Source organism: Notamacropus eugenii, chromosome 6 (assembly GCF_028372415.1).
Source record: "Notamacropus eugenii isolate mMacEug1 chromosome 6, mMacEug1.pri_v2, whole genome shotgun sequence".
In the NCBI taxonomy this organism is placed as follows: Eukaryota; Metazoa; Chordata; class Mammalia; order Diprotodontia; family Macropodidae; genus Notamacropus; species Notamacropus eugenii.
Window position 1 is genome coordinate 218,689,289 of NC_092877.1, and position 21,095 is coordinate 218,710,383.

The window sequence follows — 21,095 nt, forward strand, 5'->3', positions numbered from 1 at the left end:
ATTAATGAAGGTTTGTAGCACAGCCATAATTGATCTTTAATATAATGCACTGTGCTTGGAATCCTGAAGAATCATGCTCATGAGCTCAAATCTATCTTTAAACACTAAATGATTGTGGTGCTCTGGGCACGTCACTTACTCAGTTTACCTTGGGTCTTCATGGGTAAAATGATCTGGAGAAGGAAATGCCAAACCACTCTAGTGTCTTTGCCAAGACAATCCCAAATGGGGTCACAAAGAATTGGACATTATGACTGAAGTGGCTTAACAGCTACAACAAAACCATAAACAAAAGAACTTACCATGAGTCACACAACTAAAATATATCTGTGTCAGAAGCAACACTTAAACTTGGATCATGCTGAATGAAAGGTCTGTCCTTTATCCACTGTCTCATATTGCTTTTATTATACCTTATATATAATATATACTTATATATGTATACATAATGTTCAGTGCTTAGCTACTGTGAGTAAAACTGACAAGCTAAATAAACTGAATGAATATTTACAAAAATATAAACTACCCATATTAATAGAAGGGGAAATAAGATATTTATAAATAGCCCTATCTTAAAAAAAAAAAAAAGAAAGTGAACAAGTCATAAATAAGCTCCCTAAGGAGAAAAAAAATCCCTAGGACTTAATAATTTGCAAGTGAATTCTGCCAAACATTAAGGAATAACTAATCTCAATAGTATATAAACTATTTGAAAAAATATATAACACATTCGCTGTATCATAAGGTAAAAACCTGGTCTAGAATGGCATTGCTTCAATTGGCACTTTATTAACTTTATTTACTGCCAATATTTTTAAATCAAAACCTCTGCATACTGTTATCTTTCATTCCATACAATAAATTTTTATTTTATTAATTCATTTTTTCAATCAATGTCATACTTTTTCTTATAATTTAACAACATGTTAAGTCTATTTCAGTCAGCAGAAATTTCTTTTACTTCGGCAGTGAATGCACTCATATTAATAACATTAGAAGTGAGGTAAGTCAATAGACTGGAGTAATGCCATTTTGAAATATCTCATCATGGAATACTATGAGAGGAAAATTTTCATGAACAGCTTTATTAATGAAGCTTTTCTTTTAAAATTACACTTGCAGTATTTCTTTAGAGAAATAGGAAAGCCAAAAGTATGGGAGAAAATTCCATTTAAATATAAAACTCTAAGATGGGAAAAAAATTATTCTTATAAAAGTGAAAGCTGGCTCAGAGTTCCTTGAAAATATTTCACATACCATCTCCCAAGATCTGGTTTTAAAGACACTGTAATACAATTCTGGAAATAATGACCTTATGGCAATGGGACTTATGGAAAAGAGATTATAGTCTCCCTAAGTCAGTGGGAATATGAGGGCTTGGAGAGATAGTCTAAGCAAAAGGTCTTTTTCCATACCTAAGATTAATGTGGAATTTGAAAACAGTGCTTTAAAAAACATAAATTCCATCAATGCTAAATTTTCTATAGACAAATAATAGCTTTTTCTTTTAGAATGAAAATACATATGGAGTAATTTGCTGCTCTATTTATATTAAAATCTCCAATCGAGTTTTAGAGGAAATCAGTGAGTATGATGGGAATTCAAATTTAAGTAAAAATATGAATTGGACTCATGCCATGATAATTTTCTGATTACATTCTCAACTGAGGGTGGCAGGGTCAATTTGGAGTCAATTTAATAAGTTTGATCCACTTTGATTGAAATGTTGATCATTTCATAGTACTATGAGAACTTTAGCTTTTTTTCAATTTTGTAAGATAAAAGAAAGCTATTTCTAAATCTTGCCTTTTTATAATAGTACACATTTTGGAAAAATTACCTAAGTAACAGGAGAGTAATCGAACAGCATGAGATGGTGGTCATGGGGTGTATGACCACTTTTGGCTGTCAGGTGATGCATCATTTCATTACTAGGTCTGCAAAACCTATTATGGTTGAAGGAAGTAGTCAAGGAACAACTGAAGATGCATAAGCCTGAATCATCCTACATGACATTTGAGGCTTCTCACTATGGGAAAGTTGAAGCTGGGTATGTATGAGGTTTAGGTGACAGAGTCATCTAGCTTGCTGAGCATTTTCCAAATCATATGTCAGGCCACGATAGCTGTAGCAGAGCTCACAGATATTGTCTGCACTCTTTGGTTCTGGCCCAGAGGAGAACATAGAATTCATTTCTTCTTCTTCTTTGATTCATTAACACACTTGCATGGATATTTGAAAATTAAAATCAGACAGACATATAAAGTATGAATAAAATGAGTAGAGGAGAATTATAAGATACTAGACTGTCTGTTATTAAAATACAAAAAAAAACCTTTCTGATCATGAGTATTTTGTAGGATGCTTCCATAAAACTAAAACAGTATCTTTCTAATATATATATATATATATCAGATCCAGAAACAGAAATTAAAAAAAAAATCTAGGGGCTGTTAAGCAGCACAGTGAATACAGCACCAGTCCTGGAGTCAAGAGGACCTGAGTTCAAATTTGGCCTCAGACACTTGACACTTAATAGCTGTGTGACCTTGGACATGTCACAACCCCAATTGCCTCACCTTCCCCCCTCCCAAAAAAGAGTTCTAAACAACCAACTCTTTTGTCTTGCTGAACACCAAACTACAAGGTCCATCATGCATTTCACTGGATTTTTAAATGCCTCCTTAATCTGATTATTTTATTGTGTTAGACTCAGTTTTTGAATTCCATTTTCTAGATGGCTATCAGCAGCAACTGAGAAGAGTCATGTGATAAATAAATAAATACATATAAACAAACATAAATGAATAAATGAATGAATGGATGAATGAATGAATGAATGAATGAATGAATGAATGAACAAGGATGGGGACAGCGCTGGCTAGAACACTAACTAGGTAGATAAAACAGTGTAGTCCAGAAAACAGAACTGGAAGCAATAATATAAGCATTTCAATGCAATGATATTAACAAAAAGAGAGAACATAAATTATGGCATGTGGATAAATAGGATATTATTGCACCTGAAGAAATGAGGAAATGGATAGATTCAGAGAAATGTGGGAAGAGTTTAAGCCAGTTCTGCTGGGCTATCTCAATTTTTTTTTTTTAGTTTCTCTGTGCAGGATTAAACCCGGTGCCTTGACTTGTACTGAAGATTAATTAAATCTGGATTTAACTAAATTATGTCTGTACCTCATCTTTTTATTTTTGAATCATTAAAAGGAAACCATGAAGGTTTTCACTGTCTATTTAGAAAGAATGGGATGGTGTTAGGGGCACTATAACTACAGGGAAAATACATCTTAAACATATCATCTTTGTAACCAGGAGGATGATCAATAAAAACTCTGTCCCTTTTTACACACATACATATATAGATTCATACAAAAGTGACTCTATATATGCATGTAAAAAGTGACTATGTATGTATGTAAAAGGTGACTCCATGTATGTATGTATGTGTAAAAAGAAACTGGATCCTTATTCTCCTTTTCTCTCTCTCTCTCTCTCTCTCTCTCTCTCTCTCTCTCTCTCTCTCTCTCTCTCTCTCTCTCTCTCTCTCTCTCTCTCTCTCTCTCTCTCTCTCTCCATTTCTCTCCGTTGACCTATTAGAAATAATGAGATGAGTTTAGGGATTAGGTTTTACACACATCCATATATGTTATACAGTGTACATATATTATACATGTTTTTTGACCTGTGTAGATGCAAAGAGAACCCTTCAACTAAAGGCATGTTATTTTGTTATTTCTTCATCATTTTACATTAAGCTTCCTTTGTAACTTTAGTGCCTAGTAATAGCTATAATTTGATTGCTGATTAAATCAATTACCTCTGCGGCAAACAGTATGAACCTCATTTGGGCGCTAGAAACACTGGAAAATTCTAGCAAAATAACTTCAAATATATAACTTCCATGTATCTCAGTCTGATTTTTCAGTTCTCAATAATTTTTAAGTTTATGAAAACGTTTGGTACATCCAATCTATACACCTAATGGCTTTTGTGTTACAATACACATCTTCCCTCTTTTCCCTGTGCAAATAGAGTAAATGCTTATTCAGGAAAGAAAATCTTGTGCCACTTAGTAAAATTAAAAAAAAAAACAAACCATTAATTGTTAGGAATGCATTTCATTTGTCTGGCCCATTAGATGTGTTGTCCCAAAGACTGACATAATTAGGGATCCTGACTGGTCATTTCACTTCAACATATTTAGTTAATTAAACATGTATTAAGCACATAATAAGTACAATATGCTAGGGATATAAGGCAATATATTTTTGAGGATATAAATACTATAGCTGTATTAATATGCTATGTTTACATAAGAAAAAAATCTCATTGAGACTGCTATCTATGTCTATCTACTCATATATACCTAAGTGTATTTATATAATATATATGTAAATGCTCATACATATATGCAGAATGTTTAGGCACATACACATGTTTATGTGTGAAGTAAAAACACTTTTAAAATAATGTGAATATTTCCTCAAACTCTAATTATTTTTTTTTTGCTGAATCTCTATATGTAATATTTTTGCTCTGCATGTACACTTGTTTATTGTCTCTATTGGGAAATTCAGGCAATTTTGCATGTGTTAATAATTGTGACAGTTTTTCAAGGCCAGCACGGTTCTTCATGGGCTATTAAAGAACATATATCGGAATATGTATGTGTGTATATATATCTTATGCAAAAGTTTCTTAAATGAGTAGTATATAAAATACGATACAAAGCTACACACATTAATGGAGATATGGAAATAAGCAAAGGCAAATTTCAAAGAGCAGACTAAAAATCAGTCACTCTGACCTTGAATCATTAATAAAGAGGCATTCGATGAGTTCAAATTAGTCATATATAGTGGTCTGATTTACAGGGAATCTAATGCAAGTAAGGAAGAAAAGAAAGATAATTCCAGGAGTGCCAAGAGCTACTAGCTGGTGGGTTTTAGGTTCATACTGACCTTTTATTTCCTCTAGCATGGCCATGTGGTTTTCAAGGTGGTAGGGAATACACTGTACTTCTGGGGGGTACAATGAATACAAGATGGGTCGTGCTCTTTAAAAGTTCATAGGCTTATAGAAGGATTTATTCTTTTAACAATGCTATCTCCACAGAAATAAAAATAGTACTGAACAGATAAATTGTATGGAAACTCAACATGAATTTATTTGATAGTATTTTTCCTGAGCAATTCTGAACTGTTTCCTTGAAAGATTAAGTAAAACTCATAGTTTCTAATTCCAGTTCCCATGTATTGGTATTAATTTTATGTAATACTTTCACAGACAATCTTTGACTCGTTTTCTAATTCCTTTTGTCACAATTCTGAGAGTAAAAGAATATACTAGTCATTTTTTTTAGCACTTTACTGTAAATTAGCACCCCTTCCTCAGTCATGTTTATTCAAATAACACTCTAGGATTTCTCCTTTCTGTTTCTCTTGATTTTCACATGAAGTGATTTCATCACTTCTCAGTACGATTCTCCTCAATAATTGATACTTTACTTAAAAAGAGACCAAATAATCATAATTATGCAATAACGGTCAAGGCAGAGAGTGTTTCCTATGAACAAATGGCTTACTGAGAAGAAGTGATGGCCTGACATCCACCTGGTTATTAATACTCAGGAAATATTATAAGCTAAGATTTTTATTATTACTTTAGAATGAAAATAAAGAAAAAAATAAGAATTTGGATTTCTCTTCCTCTAATGGGGGAAATAATTTCATTTATGATACATGAGCATTTCTGTAAAATGAACACTTTGTATATGATCACATTGTTTGTGTAATCTGTGCTTTTAAAAACAATCCAAAATAGCTTATATAACTTTTCTTTCTTTGAGAATTTCAATATGCATAGAAAAGAAAGAGTAAAGAAGGTTTGGTATATGTATTATTTACTGGGAAATAAAGAAATTAGTCCTAATACTTGGGGTGATGAATTTCTTTTTTTAAAAAATATTTATTTATTTTCAGTTTTCAACATTCCTTTCCACAAAATTTTGAGTTCCAAATTTTCTCCTCATTTCTCCCCTCCCCCCACCCCAAGACACCATGCATTCCGATTACACTTTCCTCCAATCTGTCCTCTCCTCTATCACATCCCTCCCTTCCCTTATCCCCATCTTCTCTCTTTTCTTGTAGGGCAAGGTAGATTTCTATACCCCAGTACCTGTATTTATTATTTCCCAGTTGGATACAAGAAGAATTCTCAACATTTGTTCCTAAAATTTCGAGGTCCACCTTCTCTCCCTTCCTCTCCACCCATCCCTATTGAGAAGGCAAATAATTCAATATAGACTATATGAGTAGTTTTGCTAAAGACTTTCATGTTAGTCATGTTGTGAAAGACTAACTATATTTTCCTCCATCCCATCCCAACCCTCCATTTATTCTATTCTCTCTTTTGACCTTGTCCTTCCCCAAAACTGTTTAGTTCTTGTTATCCCCTCCTCTCATTTTTCTTCCCTTCTATCATTCCCCGACACCACTTATCCTCTTCCACCTACTTTTCTGTAATGAAAAACAGATTTTCATGTCAAATTGGGTGTGCATGTTATTCCTTCCTTGAGGCAAATGTGATGAGAGTAAGCTTCACTTTTTCCCTCTCATTTCTCACCTTTCCCCGTCCATTGATAAAGCTCTTTCTTGCCTCTTTTATGAGAGATAATTTGCCCCATTCCATTTCTCCCTTTCTCTTCCCAATATATTCCTCTTCTTTTTTAGATATCATCTCTTCCTATTCATCTCACCCTGTGCCCTCTGTCTATATGTATATAATCCCTCCAACTTCTCAAATACTTAGAACAGTCTCAGGAGTTACAAATATTACCTTACCATGTAGGAATATAAACAGTTCAACTTCAATAAGTCCCTTATTATTTCTCTTTCTTATTTACCGTTTCATACTTCTCTTGATTCTTGATTCTCGATTCTTTAAAGCCAAATTTTCTATTCAGTTCTCGTCTTTTCATCAAAAATGCTTGAAAATCCTCTATTTTTCTGAATATTTCATTGAATTGAACTTTTTCCCCCTGAAGTATTATACTCAGTTTTGCTAGGTAGGTGATTCTTGGTTTAAATCCTAGTCCCTCTGACCTCTGCAATAGCATATTTCAAACCCGTCAATCCTTTAAGGTAGAAGCTGCTAGATCCTGTGTTATCCTAACTGTATTTCTACAATATTCAAATTGTTTCTTTCTGGTTGCTTGCAATATTTTCTCCTTGACCTGGGAACTCTGGAATTTGGCTAAAATATTCCTAGGAGTTTTTCTTTTCAGATATCCTTCAGGAGGTGATTAGTGGATTCTTTCATTATTTATTTTACTCTCTGGTTCTAAAATATAAGAGCAGTTTTCCTTGATAATTTCATGAGGGATGATATCTGGGCTCTTTTTTTCATTATTGCTTTCAGGTAGTACCATAATTTTTAATTTTCCTCTCCTGGAACTATTTTCCAATTTTTCATTGCTTTTCCAATGAAATATTTCACATTGTAGTCCATTTTTTCATTCTTTTGGTTTTGTTTTGTAATTTCTTGGTTTCTCATAAAGTCATTACCTTCCATTTGCTCCATCCTAATTTTTAATTTTATCCTAATTTTATTCTTCAGTGAGCCTTTGAAATTCCTTTTCCATTTGACTAATTTTGCTATTTAAAGCATTCTTCTCCTCATTGGCTTTTTGGACCTCTTTTGCCATTTGGCGTGGTCTAGTTTTGAAAGTGTTATTTTCCTTAGCATTTTTTTTTGGTCTCCTTTAGATAGCTGTTGACTTGCTTTTCATGATTTTCTTGCTTTGCTCTCATTTCTCTTCCCAATTTTTCTTCCACCTCTCTTACTTGGTTTTCAAAATCCTTTCTGAGCCCTTCCATGGCCTGAGACCACTGCCTATTTTTTTGGAGGTTTTCTATGTAGAAACCTTGACTTTTATGTCTTCTTCTGATGGTATACTTTGTTCTTCCTCATCTGAAAGAATGGAAGAAAATAACTTTTTACCACAAAAGTAACCTTCAATAGTCTTATTTTTTTTCCTCTTCATTGGGCATTTTCCCAGCTAGTTACTTGAGTTTTGAATCCTTTGTCAAGTAGAGGGTTTACTCTAGGGAACATTTAAGTTCTCAGTTCCTCCTAGGTGGCACAATCAAGGGAGAGGAGTTTGCTCTTCTCCTGACCTCCACTCTGATCTGGGAGCAACCACAAGCTTTTCTTCCCAGAATTCTCTCCAAAGCCTCCATCAGCTCCCCCAAGCCAGCACTCCTACTCATACCACCACCACCACTCAGAACTGAGACCAAAATTGGCCTCTCAATTCCTTCAGCTTCTTTAGGCCAAGGGCTCCAATAACTGATGCTGCTGCCTCTGTGGCTGACACCACCCTGAGGCTAGGGCTTGGGCTGGACTCTGCTCACTTCTCTCTCAGGTGAACAACTTTCTCATTGACCTTTGATTCTGTCTTTGATGTTTGTGGGTTGAGCAATCTGGAAACTGCAGCTGCTTCCTGTGATTATGAACCCTGAAACCTGCTTTAATCCTGTCTGTGCTGCGTGGCCAAGACTGCGTTGCACTCCACTCTGAGCCCATTGCAATAGACCTTTCCTGTCTGCCTTTCAGGCTGTCTTGGGTTGGAAATCTCTTTCACTCATTTTCTTGCTTCTGCTACTCTAGATTTTGTTTAGAGTCATTTTTTACAGGTATTTTATGGGCTGTGGGGGTAGAGGTAAAGCAGGTCTGTCCTTCTATTCCACCATCTTGATTCCACCCCCAGGGTGATGAATTTTCATCACAGACAAAAGCATTTTTTATAAACATAGACTTGATTCAGTGTTAGAAATAGTTCACCAAAAAATCACTCAAGAAGAATTCTGTGCTCTGCTCTTTACCGAGGAAGAACCCTGCTCCCCTAAAACCACAAGTCATAGTGTTCTTCTCTACCTTGGAACTATGATCAAGGCCCCTTGCTCCTTTATGAAGAACTGTATGCACTCCTCTCTGCCCTGAAACTGCAACACAGAGCTGTGTATGGGAAATAAAATTGGGAATCCACACCAGCTTCATACCCAAAGTGAGCAAAAGGTCCCCTGTTGCCTCTTTCTGACCAGCTGTCCAACCCTTTGCTGTTGTCTCTGAACCGAGAGTTCCTGAATTTGCTGCTTCTGCTGTTAAAGCCATTTCCAAGGTTTATTGCAATTGGTAGTGTTGTGACAGTGTGTGCTCAAGGCCAGTCTTGTTCCAGTGTCGCAGACCCCTCCTGGCAACTCCTAAGTTGTTTTAAATTGGAGAAATTGTATCACTTTGATCTTTTGTTGACTTTGCCATTATAATATTAAATTTGAGGAGTTATTTTCAAAGCATTTGGAGGAAAATGTTATAGGAGTTTAACTGAGTTGCTGCCTGTACTCTTCCATTTTTAATTAAAAAATACTTTTAGTTATTTATCACTATTACATTAGTAAGAAAGTTATAAAAATATCAAAATGGCAACTACAAGGTTTATGGCAAGTAATAGCGGCAACCTAGTTAAAAGGTAAAGATATACTTCACATTCCCCACATAAGTAACATTCAAAAGCCTGGAAAATGTAATCATTACATTAGGGGAGACTATATTGGGTTTCCAAAGGTTTTCTTAACCTGTCAACTTTTTGTTATAATGGCATTTCTTTATAATTTGTTTCCTTTGAAATTCTATTTATTGTATTTATGCATTCGAAGCATTTTGTCTTCTGACAATAGATTTATGACTTTACCAGATTGTGAAGGGCATCTATGACTTTTTTTAAAGTTAAGAATTCCTCATCAAGATAGGATTGTTAAAGGATATACCAGTGTTTTATTTCCACTTAGTTGAATAATAGTGACAACTCTTTCCAAAATCTGTGTTACAATTTTTTCCTATAAAGTTGTGAATATATTGGCTCCAATCAGGCTCCAGAAAAGGAAAGTAATTAATAGTAAATTTATTGATTTGGGGTAGGTTGAAAAAGAAATGATATTCATTTTTCATTTTATGTGTCTATTTCCCTCTTGTCTTCCCCAACTGTGTGCTCTTTAAAGGCTGACACCATGTTTTATTCTTTTATCTTCCCTCTCCTGTACCCTCTTCCCCAAGTAGGGGTGGTGGTTGAGCATGATGTACTGAATAAATGAGTGAATGATATTCACTGAATATCCGATCTCTGAATTCAAAGAGAACTCTAAAACCACCTTGCATAATCCATGGCTGAATAATAATTCATTCTACATGTCTGGCAAGTGCTCATCTAGTTCTCATGCAAAGATTTCTAGTATTGGAACTTACTTCTTACTTGAAGATATCTGGTAAGGGAATCCACTATCTTTGTTTCTCTTTCAAATAGTTCTAATCATAGCAATTTGATTGACTCCTTGTGATTCTAACACTATATTCATTTCATTACTTTCCTTTGATTTCATTTATATTTGCATTTCATTAAGTAAAGGAGTGTTCAGCACTAAGGAGATGAGAAGCTACCTACATCTACCATGTTTTGATCATAATATATTGGTCTCATTACTTCTTCCATTTCTGGTCACGATATCTTAAGGAAGGGCATTAATAAGCTAGAGCCTTTCATGAGAAGGATGAGCAGGATGATGGAAGGCCGCCAAATTATGTCCTAAGACCATTAGTTCGACATATGGGGGTTGTTTAGTCTGAAAGAGGATATTTTTCAGGAGGATGTGCTAGATAACTTTAAGTATTTAAAGAATTGCCTATAACAAAAAAGAAATAGGAGCAAAAGGAGAAAATCCCAGAGATACATTTTGGGTGGATATAAGACAAAATAGTAATTGGAAGTATTAAAAAATGGGATGACTTGTTTATGAAGGCAGCAGTTTTCTTCACAGGAAATCTTTGAGTCAAGGTTTGATGGTAACTTGTTTTAGACTATGGGGAAAGTACTATGGTATTGAATATAGGGTTACCGAAAGTGGCTAAAATTGTGATTTCACTAGTGTATGGAGTACAAATTGATATAGTATGGGAAGTTTCCTTACCTGTACAGGTAAGGACATTTCCTATACTACAGCAGTTTGGTAGCTTCTCTAGTACTTACAGTCTTACAAAAATGCCTGCAGCAGAGACTGTCAAATTGTGGTCCTCCTTAGGGTGTCCACAAGGTCAAAACTATTTTCACAGGAATATTAAGATAACATTTCCCATGTTCTTTCTTACTCTCTCATGAGTGTACAGTAGAATTTTTCAGCGGCTACCTAATCTGTGAATTAAAGAGTAAATTATAAATAATAAACAAAACTATTATGTGTTCTGGATAAATTTAAGCTACATAACGAAAAAATATCTTTTGGGTCTTCAATGATTTCTAAGTTTGAGAACTGCTAGTTTGAGTGCTAGGAGTTTAAATAACTTTCCCAGGATCATAGATCTGGTATTTACTAGAGTAGGACTTGAATTCAGATCCTTCTGACTTTGTGTCTGGCTCTCTGTTGATCACATGGTATTTAAAAAGTACTTAGAATTTTTTAGGGAGAGATGAAATAGATATGTTGAACTTTTACTGAAGCAAAACAGCCTGTATTATAAAAGGTTACAGTGCGTGTACTAGTAAGAAACACTGTAGAAGTTCAAATAAGAAAGGGATCAGAGTAGTTTCCAATGATCTGGTTAGGCTATGGACAAGATACAACTTAAGCTGAGTCACAAAGTATGGATAGGATATGGATACTTTTGTAAGTTGGGGGTAAGAAGTATTCTTAAAGATGATACTTTTTTCATAGGGCATTTTTATTTGGTTAATTTGGTTAAATATAATCAGGCTGAATTTAGACATGAATACACTATTTACCCAGTGGCTAAGCAGCTTTTCCCTTTGAAAAACGTTAGTCTTGGTCAGTTTTATGACATTACATTTTTATTCAATCTCTTGTCCCTATTCTAGCATGATCATGTGCCAGGATGTCACTCAGCCACAAGCTGAGGGCTGGCACAGAAAAAATATTTTGCATATGAATCAGTAATTGTCACTGAAGCCAAAAATTTATGTGAAAAACAGTGTTAAAACATTGAATGGAGTGAAGAGGATATTAGAAGGGGTAAAACCTGGAAAATATAGGATTTAACATACTTTGCTTTCTTTTGCATTAACTCTAAATTCCTGTTTTACTTTTGTTAATTTGAACATCCATGTAAAGTATGAAAGGGGCTTATCCTTAGAAGATACAATGATTGTTACTTGGATGAAAGTAAATAACCTGTTAAGCCAATGCTTTACTATAAAGGAAAGGCATTATCTCACTCTCTACAAATAAAGAACAGTGACTCATTGGTGCTATGGCTATGAATTATGATTAAGATCTTTTGCAATAAATAATCTTTTCTTAATTTTTGCTCCTAACTCAGGCCCTGGACTGTGCAGATTCATGTGTGTGTTCATGCATATGCTTGCATATACACTTAGATATGCTTTGTGATATCAATCAATAAATGTATTTTAAGATCTTAAATTGTTATTGATTAGAGAAATGCAAATTAAAACAACTTTGAGATACCATTTTACACCTACCAGATTGACTAAAATGACTGAAGTGGAAAGCAACAAATGTTGGAGAGGATGCAGAAAAAATGGATTTGTGAACTATCCAATCATTAGGTAAACAATCTGGAATTATGCCCAAATAGTTATTAAACTGCCTACAACCTTCAACCCAGAAATAACACTGCTGGGTGTGTTTCCAAAGATAATTAGGGAAAAAAGGAAAAGAACCTACATATTTTAAAATGTTTATAGCATCTCTCTTCATGACAGCAAAGAACTGGAAAGTCAGGGATACACATACATTGAGGAATGGTTGAACATGTGCTATATGATAGTGATGCAACACTACTTATATTTAAGAAATGAGTTTACTGATGTTAGAAAAAACATGGACAACCTTGCGTGAAATAATGGAGAGTGAAATGAGGAGAATTAAGAGAATGCTTTATACAGAAACAGCAATGTTGTTTTAAGAACTTGTTTGAGTGAGTTATTTTGACTATTATACATGCCCAAATTAATTACAAAGAACATATGAAAGAAGATGCTGCCTTCATTGAAAGAAAGAACTGATACATAGATGCATGTATAGAATGATTTTTTATATCTATATCTGTTTCTTTGTCTAATGGTTGTTATCTCTAGAGTAGGCAGGAGAGAGAAAAGAAAAAAAGAAAGTTGCATGATATCCTTTTATATTTTAAAAGGAATAGCAAATTATACATAATAGATCTGAAGTTTCATGAGCAATGATCTTTTTTTTTATTTACCATGTTATGGAAATACGTGTTTTATTCCTGAATTTTAACATAAAATCAATGAAATTTCAATAATTAAAGTTTAATAAAGAACATCTTATCACATTCCAGACACTGTGCTAAATTCTGGCAATAGACAGAATGGAGAAACAAACAAAAACATGAAAAAATTTATAATTACCCTCAAGGAGCATATGTTCTAATAGGGGAACTATCATATCAAAACCAGTATGCAAGAAGTATACAGAGTGGAGGGAAGGTAATCTGAAGGAGGAACATTCGCAGTAAAGCAAGCCATTAAGGCCTCATATGAAAAGTGGATTTTGAGCCAAGCCTTGAAGGAAGCTATGAAATTCAATTACTAACTATGGGCAGAAAACAATACTTCCCCCCCCCCCCCCCCCGCCTTGTTCTCTATATGATCAAGATCTCCAGCTTGCTAAGGTTGATTTATTTCTCTTTGATGATGTGGACCTGTGCCAAAAAATGAGAAAATCTGAATTCTGATTAAATAGGAAACCTTATAATATTCTGGATAAAACAATTCTACATTGCAATGTAAAGCAATATTTTATTACATTATTTAACCTTATACATTTTAAACACAATTTCAGTTTGAGGTATATAATCCTAACATGTTAGTACTACAGGGCACATTTTTATGATGTTCTGTGAATAATTATTAGGATGTGCTTTGTGAGTTCCTTTTCTCCTGAAGACATACAAGTAGGCTTATCTATTTACTTACAGATAGGTTTTAACATTTCTGTGCTTTTTAATCTCAGCTTTGTACCTGATCACTCTTATCATTCACTACTTGTAACTATGAAAATGACTATATCCCTCAACAAAGCATTGAGTAGTTGAGAAGCTTAACTCTAACTTCTTGAAGAAAACTTTCATATGCCTCATAAAGGTTCAGAGGCCTTCCTTTTAGAATCTGTGACATCTTAGAATTTATCCCACTGGTCATATTGGTCTTAACATTTTTCTACTTACGAAAGAATTCTTACTCAGAATTTATTTGGAATTATGTCATATTAATGTATCTTTAAAATATCATATAGAATAATATATAATTATATATTATGGAAAGTCTGAGTTGTCAGAGGAATTAGCAGAGAATTGAGAATAGTGGGACTAACACTGACTTATAAATCAGGAGATTCTGGTCCTGACCCTGTCACTAACTATCCAAGTGACCCTGGATAATTCACTTACATTTTCTGTGCTTCAGTGAAATGAAGGGGTTAAAGTGGAAAACTCTCTTTGAGAAAAATCAAGTAAGAGGGAAGTTAACAGTAACATTTGGAATTTTTTTAAAAAAAGCTAATTCCATATGTACAAGATGTAAGAAAGATTGTTAACCATTTATCTGAAAAAGTTTTGGAGTTCTTTTCATAATGACTCGTCTCATATTTCATATTGAGTACAGTCTCAATTTGAGTTAAAATATGATATGGCAGGCAACAAAAGCTAAGAGCTAATATGACCTAGGCTACATTAAATCAACTAGCATTTATTAAATGCCTACTATTATCAGACACTGTGCTAAGTAATGGGGATACAAAGGAAGGCTGGAAGGAAACAAAGACTTTCCAAGATCTCACTCTCTAAGAAAGGGAGAGGGGTGAATTCAGCAACTATTTCAAATAAGGTACATATGCATCAGGGGTAATCTCAAAGGGAAGGCATTAAGATTATAGAGGACTTGGAGAACATATTACAGAAAATAAGACTTTAACTCAGACTTTTATGAATCCAGGGAAGCAGACAGAGATGAGAAGGAAGAAAATTTCATATATGAGGAAGAATCAGGGAAAGCACATTGAGTAAGGAGATGAAGTCTCTTATGTAAAGAGTAGCAAGGGAGACAGTGTCATTGAATCATGGAAAGGATGCCACTGTTACTGAATCATGGAGCATGTGGAGGGGAGTAATGTGCAAGAAAACTGGAAAGAGGAAAATATCAATTATAATCCCTAGGATCACAGGCCCTTATAGTGTAAGGACCAGAGAGCAGATCAGGCTAACAGCGACAGCTCTTCCAAGATCATAAGAAAACTTCAAAACCCCAAGAATTAACACTGAAAATGGCAGTGCAAAAAAGTCTGAAGCTTGAGATAGTGCCCCTTCAGCCCTACCCCAACCCACCCCTACAAACCAGGAACACAGTCCAATTTTATTATAAAGGTTCAAACCAATAAATTGAGGAGGGCAGGAAATAACTGGAAAAAACAAGAATCTTACCATGCTACTGTGGAAACTACTGGAAGCTACTGTGGAAACAGGGAATAACAAAATAGAAAGTGAGAAGAAGACAATTAAATAAAAACAGCTTATAAACAAAGCCAGAGAAAAATATGAATCAGACACATAAGCACAACAAGAAATCCTGGAATAGCTAATATATATATGTATGTATACATACATACGTACATACATATATATATATATATATACATACATAAAAATATACATGTTCAAATTCAAATAAAAGTCATGGAGGCAAGTCTTAAGTGGCTTACATGCCTTTCTATACATGTTCTAGTTCCTGATTAAATGGCAATCATAAAATCTAATTTACAATTAAAACCTTGACTTTTCCATCACTGCCAAATTTTACCTGAGGTTACCTTCCTCTAGGAAATTTAGACTGAAATTCTTTTCTCCAAACTAAAGATGTCATTGATTTATTCTCAGTAATTAATTCAGTCTATTGTTTTAATACTAATTGCTTTTACCTCACTTTGTACCATGTCCAATTTTTCTCCCCATCACTCCCCTCCTCCCACTTCCTAAAACCTTTCATCTGATTACTCCTTCCCTCAATGTACCCTCCCCTCCATCATACCCACCCCTCTCCTATCCCCATCTTCTCTCGTTTCTTGCAGGGCAAGATAAATTTCTGTACCTCATTCCCTGTAATTCTTATTTCTCTATTATATGTAATAAAAATTCTCAACATTCATTTCTACTACTTTGAATTCCAACTTCTCTCCCTCCCCCCTCCCTCCCCAGCCCCAGTAAGAAGGGAAGCAATTCAATACAGACTAAACATGTGTTGTTTTGCAAAAGACTTCCATAGTAATCATGTTGTGTAACACCAATTATATTGCCCTCTGACCTACCCTATCCCCCTTATTCCCCCCCCCCTACAATTGACCTTGTCCATTCTCAAAAGTGTTTATTTCTAGTGACTCCCTTCTCCCATTTGCCCTCCCTTCTAAACATTCCCCTCTCTCGACTTGTCACCTCCTCTCCTACTTTCCTGTGGTGTGATATAAATTTTCATATCAAATTTAGTGAGCATGTTATTCCCTCCTTCAGCCACATTTGGAGAGAGTAGCTTTACTTTTCCCCCTCTCCTCTGTAGAGGGGTAAGGGGAGTGCGAGTCCTGTGATCAAGGCCATAGCTGAAGCAAAGCATGTTCCTGTGGGACTTGTGCCTGCTCAAACCCTGGCAGAAGCTCTCCATGACCCTGGAACCTGATGTTCCTGCAGATACTGACATTCTTTGAAGAAAAGTTGCAATTGGGTCTGGGAACTCAGGAACTAGCTTCAGGAACAAGATAAGCTTGGTTACTTGCTTCAGGTGCAAGGACATGGGTAAGTCGTGAGATGGTGAAGTAATGGGATGAGCTCAGCCTGCACGTGATTGTGGTTACAGCCCTTAAATACCCTGATTCTCAGCTGAATAAAGGGAGTTGCCTTACATCCTGCCTCCTGCCTCATTCATTGCTTCTGAGATGAGGGTCTTGCTGGTCAAGACCCTCTACCCAAGGAGTTCCTAGGTGAAAGGAATCCTACGCTCCCCTTTGCCCTTATCTCCTCAATTGAATAAGATTTTTCTTATCTCTTTTATGAGTTCTAACCTGCCCCATTCCATTACTCCCTTTCTCTTCCCAGAATTTTCTTCCTTCACTCCTTAATTTTTATTTTATTTTATTTGTGTGTGTGTGTGTGTGTGGATATCATCTCTTCTGATATAACACACCCTGTACACTCTATGTGTATGTGTGTTTGTGTATGTACAATCTCTCCAACTACCCAAATACTGAGAAAAGATTCAAGAGTTAAAAATATTTTCTTTCCATGTAGTAACGTAAACAGTTCAGCTTTAGAGAGTCTTATATGATTTTTCTTTTCTGTTTACCTTTTTATGCTTCTCTTGATTCTTTTCATGGGAAGTCACATTTCTAAATACAGATCTGGTCTTTTCATCAATATGAAATCTTGAAATTCAACTATATCACTGAATGACCATTTTTTCCCTTGAAGTATTACGTTCAGATTTGCTGGGTAGGCGATTCTTGGCTTCAATCCCAGTTCCTTTGACTTCTGAAATATCCCACTCCAAGTCCTTTGATCTCTTAATGTTGAATCTGCCAGATCCTGTGTTATACTGATTGTATTTCCACACTACTCAAATTGTTTCTTTCTAGCTGCTTGCAGTATTTTCTCCTTGATCTGGGAACTGAAATTTGGCCACAATATTCCTAGGAGTTTCTCTGTTCAAGTTTCTTTCAGGAGGTGATTGATGAATTTTCTCAATATCCATTTTGCCCTCTGATTCTAAAACATCAGGGCAGTTTTCCTTGATAATTTCATGGAATATAATGTGTAGGCTCTTTTTTTGATCATGGCTTTCAGGTAGTCCAACAATTTTTAAATTATTTCTGCTGGATCTATTTTTCAGGTCAGTTGTTTTTCCAATGAATTCTTTCACATCATCTTTTATTTTTTTCAAATTTTTGGTTTTGTTTACTAACTTCTTGGTTTAACTCATAGTCATTCATTTCCCTGAACTCAATTCTTTCTTTCAATGAATTATTTTGTTCAGTGAGCTTTTGAAACTTCTCCTCCATTTGGTTAATTTTGCTTTTTAGAACCTCCTTCTCCTCATTGGCTTTTTGGACCTCTTTTCCCAATTGAGTTAGCCTCTTTTTAAAGCTGTTATTTTCCTCAGCATTTAAAGGTTCTCCTTTAGTAAGCTGCTAACTTGTTTTTTAAGATCTTCTATTGCCTGGGCCCATTTTAAGTTCCCTTTTGGGGCAGAGGCCTTGACTTCCTCTGACAGTATGCCTTGTTCTTCCTCATCTTAAAGGATGGGGGGAGATACCAGTTCTCCAAGAAAGTAACCTTCTATGGTCTTATTTTTTTTCCCTTTTTTGGGGCATTTTCCCAGCCAGTTACTTGACTTCTGAGTTTCCTTTCCACAACCACCTCGCCTCCAGTTCCACCCAGCCAGCACTTGGAGGCTGATTCAAATGTGCTGCTCCCAACCCTGGTTTTTGGTGGGGGCAGGGCCGCCACCCCAGGTTCAGTTCCCTCAGGGAGTTTATGAGAAGACCTTCAACAATGGATGCGAGCTACTGCCTGCTTTGGGAGCCTTGTTCTGCTGCTGCCTCTGCTGCTGCCTCCTGAGGGGGCCTGAGTTATGGGGACACCTTGCTTACCTCTTGGCCAGTTGAAGAGACCCTCTCACTGACCTTTGGTGCCTGTGGGTTGAGGGATCTGTGCTGCCCCTGGAGATTCCGTCCCTGAAGTCTACTGGGATCTGCCCCTCTCTAACTTCATCATTTTTAAGGCAATTGGAAGAATTCTATATAGAAAGAGTATAGTGTATTGCCTAGGCAATATTCATAGCACTGAGGATGGCTATGAATATGTTGGCATAGTTCTGAAATGCAAAATATAAAATACTCTCCATATAGAAGAAAAACATTTATTCATTCACCAGAAAGCCAAAATGCGACACGAGATAGTCAAATCTATCATAGTAGCCAAGAAGTCAATACATATCAGCACTGTTGGGGACAAAGGCATTCCCAAGCTTCTCCTCTCCCCCTTCCCTCCTTGTTCTCTGCTTGGTCCTTCTCACAAGGAAACACTTTTGAGTCTTGTTGTGCCTGCTGGCCTCTGGCCTCTCTCCTCTGCCCAAACTGCTCTCATACCTTCCTCATGGTTCTGCTCCACCATTCCTGTTCCATGTTCAGTAAGCTCCTCCCACCACATGTGATTTAGGCATTCAGGTGATTTAAGTAGGCTACATGGGGCTATTAATAAATGGAAATATCTTTCCATTTAAATTATCATTACACACAGGAGTGAGTCAATTATGCTAATTGATGATGTAAAAAAATGATAAATGAGAAATAGGGATAACAATGGAAGAAGAGGGAAGGTAGAGGAAGAAAGGGGAAAATTGTTTCAGAAAATATAATGCAAGGAACAGTTTTTATAGTGGAGAGGGAAATGGTGGGGGTATAGGGGATGTCTGAAACTTGCTCACATTTAAATTGGTTCCAAGATGAAACATTATGTATATATATGTAGATATATAGATATAGATATAGATATAGATAGATAGATAGGTAGATATAGATATAGATAGATATAGATATAGAGATAGATATAGATAGATATAGATATATAGAGATACAAATATATCTCTATATATCGATATATATATACACACACATATACATGTATATATACATGTGCATATATATGTGTATATGTGTATATGTGTGTATACACATATACCCACCCACCCCCACATATACATACACATATATGGATATATAATTTATGTGTATGCATGCATGCATGTGCATATATCTACATATGTATACATATGTATGTATTCACATAAATGTACACACATATGCACATATATGTGTGCATCCACAATTGGCAATAGAAATTGATTGTATGTAACAAGGAAGTAGGAGAGGAAGGGGATAAAAGAAAAGAGGGCTGATTAAAAGGGAGGACAGATTAAAGAAGCCAGTTGATAGAAGTAAAACAGATTTCAGATTTCAGAGGATTGACAGGTTGAAGAGAGAGAGAGAGTGAGAGAGACAGAGAGAGAGAGAGAGACAGACAGAGAGAGAAAGAGAGAGACAGGGAGACAGAGAGAGAGAGGGAGAAAAAGAGACAGAGAGAGAGACAGAGAGAGAAGGGGAGAGAGAGAGAGACAGAGACAGAGAGAGACAGAGAGGAAAAGAATTGAGGGAAACATACAGTTAGTAATCATAACTGTGAATGTGATGAACTCATCTATAAAACAGAGCAGAAAAGGAAAATGAATTAGAAATCAGAATCCACCAATACATTGATAAGAAACACTATTCTGCCCTCAGATCTCCTGACCTCCAAGCCTATATCTCTAACAAATTTTCAGAATATTGAACTGGATGATGTGCTGACATTCAAAGCTCAATATGTCCTAAAATCAACTAATTATCTTTTCTGCAAAAACCTTTTCTCCCAATCCCCACTCAACTTCTTCATTGTTGTCAAGGGCAACACCAATCCTTCCACGCCCTCATACTTACAACCAAGGTGTTATACTTTCCTCCTCACTATTTCTTACTTCCAGTATCCAAAGTATTGCCCAGGCCTGTTGATCTCATCTTTGTATCATTTCTCAGATATGCCCCTTTCTCTCCTCTGAGACTGTCATAATTTGGGTACAGGCCCTCTTTTCTTCAATATTTCTATAGAGTGTTAGTGGGTTTGTTTGTCTCAGTTTTCCACTCCAATGCATCCTGCATTCAGCAACCATAGTGCTTTTTCTAAAACATGTATCTGACTATGTCAACCTCCCTACTACTCAATAAACTGGTCTCTCCCAATTTCCTCCTACATCAAATGTAAAATTCTCCAGAATTCAAAGCCCCTAAGCTAGCCCTTACCCAACTTTCCAGTCTTCTTATACCTTACTCCTTACCACACAGTCTTTAATTCAGGCATGCTGTTTTTGTTGCTGTTCTTTGAATATGACCTTCCAT